Below are 3,922 nucleotides of genomic sequence, written 5' to 3'. Positions count from 1 at the left end.
TCTAACTCTCCCCTTGTCATTCAATTTATGAGATAGTGATTTTCAATCGTGGACTTGAATATTTTATTGATATTACTGATGTGATTTGCATAAGAAAAAAGAATGGTTAAATACACAAGATTATACAAAAATATTAGGAAAACTTATAAATATGGATGCAATTACTCAAAATTTCATAATTTACATTTACACCCTTCCTCAAACTCAAAGCGGTAGATTATCCATCAACTTAATTTTAGTAAACAATTGTATAAAGCAACCAACTGTCAAATCATTGGTGAATATATCAGTTGGCCGGTTATTTGTTAGTATTATTAGTTGGAATTTCTAGAATAAAATTGTATACTGTTTTAGAAAGATATTTACAAAGCATGAGTTTGGTGAATAAGGTTTTAGTAAGAAAGACCATTTTCGTGAAATATAGTGAGTTATCTATGGTTAAAGTGCACAGAGTATCAAAGATATGGGGATTTGTTGACCACTTAAGATAAACGCCCACTATTTTTGTTAGATGCAAAGCTAGAAGGTCGTTTTAGGATTCTTTCAAACACTTGCAAAGAAAGCTACTTAAATCAAATCTAGAATCTATCACTACAAGAATTTTCGTCTTTGCGGACATAGAAAAACGTGGGCAGGGCTTCTATCGACGTTTTTTTTGCATGGGCACAGTGCGTGGCCAAAACACCGTCGTCTTTTCCTTCACCCACGTTGTTGACGTTTCGTCGGCAAAAATGCCTATGTAAATTAAAATCGTGGGTAGAAAAGAATTTCTAGCCACGAAAAAACATTGACATAAAGGTATTTTTGCCTACGATCATCATCACGTTGGCAAAAATATATTTTATGTCCACGAAAAAAACGTCGGCAGAAAGGTATTTTTACCTACGTCATCATGATGTCGGCAAAAATAGGTTTTCTGCTTACGAAAAAAACATTGGCAGAAAGGTATTTTACCCACGATCATCATGTTGTTGACAAAAAATAAACTTTCTAGCCATGTTTATTTCGTGGGCAAAAATTGTTTCTGCCAACGAAAAGATTTTTGTCGGCAAAAAGAAAATTTCTCCCCATGCTAAATTTATAGGCAAATATGTGTAAAATACATTAATATTGTATTTATTATTAATATTGTATGCTTCTAAATTTAATTTTTCATATTTATTATTAATATTGTATGCTTCTAAATTAATTTTCAAATATAGAATGAATTTTCTGGTTATAACAAAGTACATCAAACGTTGCAACAAAAAATTTAAAAATGAAAATATTTTCAAACATCAATACTTAGTCAAAATATGACAAACCATAATTCTTTAGTTGCAATAATATAATATATAAACCTGAACTATATTAAATTTCACTTTGGCATACCAAAATGAACAAAAAAAATATATTAACTACACAAAAAAGGTTAACTCAGTCAAGTCTTCAAAAAAATAATATCTTCCCTGCTTCTTCGAACTACATAAACCTGAAAAAGGTACATTAAAATGAATAAGAAAACAAGTAACTACTTGTTTCAAATGAATCAAATATGAAAACAAGTAAAAACAAATGACATGTATTTAAGATAAAAAAATCCTCCTTACATGCCCAAGTGCCCAAGTCTTAAAACAACACTTATATGCCCTAAGTGCAACTTTGAAACTAAAGTCTAACTAAAGAGTGCGCAATAGGTGTATTATCTCTAACTACTTATTTCAAATGAATCAAGTATGAACACAAGTAAAAACAAGTGACATATGTATTTAAGATAAAAAAATCCTCCTTATATGCCCAAGTGCCTAAGTCTTAAAACAACACTTATATGCCCAATTGCAACTATGAAACTAAAGTCTAACTAAAAAGTGTGCTAAATAGGTATATTGTCTCTAACTACTTATCCCAAATGAATCAAGTAAAAACAAGTGATATATGTATTTAAGATAAAAAAAAAAAAAAAGTCCTCAAATGTGCTAAATCTACCTAAAAAGTCCTCAAATGTTAAGCCAAGATGCAAATGTTAATCCGACTCTTATATGACCAAATTTTTTAAACTAAAAACCCAAAAAGAATGTCTTAAAAATATTAAGTCAAGATGCAAATGACTTAAGTGTGATTTCCAAACCCAAAATCTACATAAAAAGTCCTCAAAAAGTGTCTAGGTGACATTTTAAGTCTTAAAACAACACCAAGTTCAACTTTGAAACTAAATATAACTAAAAAGTGTTCTAAAAAGTGCTAAATAGGTGTTAAATTTCACTATATGCATGATTGACTATTGTAACTGTAGGATAGCCACAAAAGTTTTCAACTCAAGTACAAAAATAAATGTGAAATGTATGCATGATTGACTACCGTAACTGCATGATAGCCACACATAATATCAAGACATGCTTTAACAATATAGTTTTTTAATTTTTAGTTTAGAAAAATACCTAGGTGTTTGAAGGTGCATCCTCCTTTTCCTCTTCCTCTCATAAATCCAACTTTTTTTTTAAGTTGACCCACCTTTGTTCCCACTTTGAAAGTTCATTGGTTAACTTTTCATTTGCTTCTTTAAGGTACGCCATCTCATTCTTCTCCTTCTCACGTGTAGATGACACATTACTACCTAATGACTCATAACTTTTTGGGTTGACAGTTTGCATTGAGCGACTTCGTAATACAATTTCACATGTCTTTGCACTAGAGATCATTTGAACACCAGCTTCAGTTGACTCTTCAATGATTCGTTGCATTTTCAACTATATGAAAGGTCTAGTTAGATTGCATATATTTAATAACACGATAATTTACGTAGTCATAATAAAACAAACTTACGTATGCATCTTTTGCCTTATCATTGATCCATCCTTCTTTTTCATGAAAGTTTGTTTCATGGAATACTTCTACCTCATCAACATCACAACCTTTTTTCTTTTTCTACAAAAAGAAAGTAATTAAGATTACTAAAACAAGACTCACAAAATAGTTAAAAAGATAATTACAATTCATCGTATCAATTCATGTCGAACTTGGAGGAATGACTTCACCCCAGTGACATGGTTGAACTTGACAGCAGAGCAACTTCTTTTGTTTATCTCTCGTTTTTTCTAATTGAAGTAGGGATAAGAACAAGTACATAATATACATGTAAAATTTTTTTGCTGAACTAAGGAAAACATACATTTCATGCATCTGTTTCCTATCTATCACACATAATGTTCCAATCCTCATGTGTTATCCTATCTGGTGGATTGACACGAGCGTCAATCGGGTCATCAAATTCAAAGTAATATTTGTGCAAATTTGCTCTAAATTCTCTAAAGTATTCTGCATCGTTTCTTCAAAGTATTTTTTCATAACCATGTTAGTGGGATCAAATTCAAAATATGTATGCATATTTAATAAATGGATTGCTTTTACATTTAACATAGTATAAGAATGCATAAAACAATCATAAACGTACCTCCAACCGATCAATCACAAGCTCCCTTAAGCCCATAGGTACTGCCTTCCAGTTCTCACAACTCAATGGAATAGTGTTTCGAATTGCAGCACCAATGCCTAACGCAATTCTAGGGGCAAAAGCAGTTACTTGTTTTCCTTCCTCTTCGTTGATCTCTATCTTGATCTTCCTATGTTTTTCTACAAACTTGTCGAGTTCTATGTTTTGACCGTACCCTCTTACACCACTTCCTCACTTTTTAGTTCGTGATTGAGATCCTAAAAATAGAACAAATTTTAGATAATTTAAGTAATGTACATATCATATTAATAACCGATGTTGTGGAAGGATCGACAGATGAAGTGTTTGTTTGTTCAACTTCAGTCAATGCCAATCGTGTTTGATCTGGACATACCATTACGCTGCAAAATCTACTTTATTAGTAGTTATATTTTAAAATAATTGTCATAAGTATATAATATATACCCTTTATTCATGACCATATGAATCCGA

The sequence above is a fragment of the Cucumis melo genome, chromosome 4 (assembly GCF_025177605.1).
Source record: "Cucumis melo cultivar AY chromosome 4, USDA_Cmelo_AY_1.0, whole genome shotgun sequence".
NCBI lineage: Eukaryota > Viridiplantae > Streptophyta > Magnoliopsida > Cucurbitales > Cucurbitaceae > Cucumis > Cucumis melo.
This window is presented reverse-complemented; position numbering follows the sequence as displayed.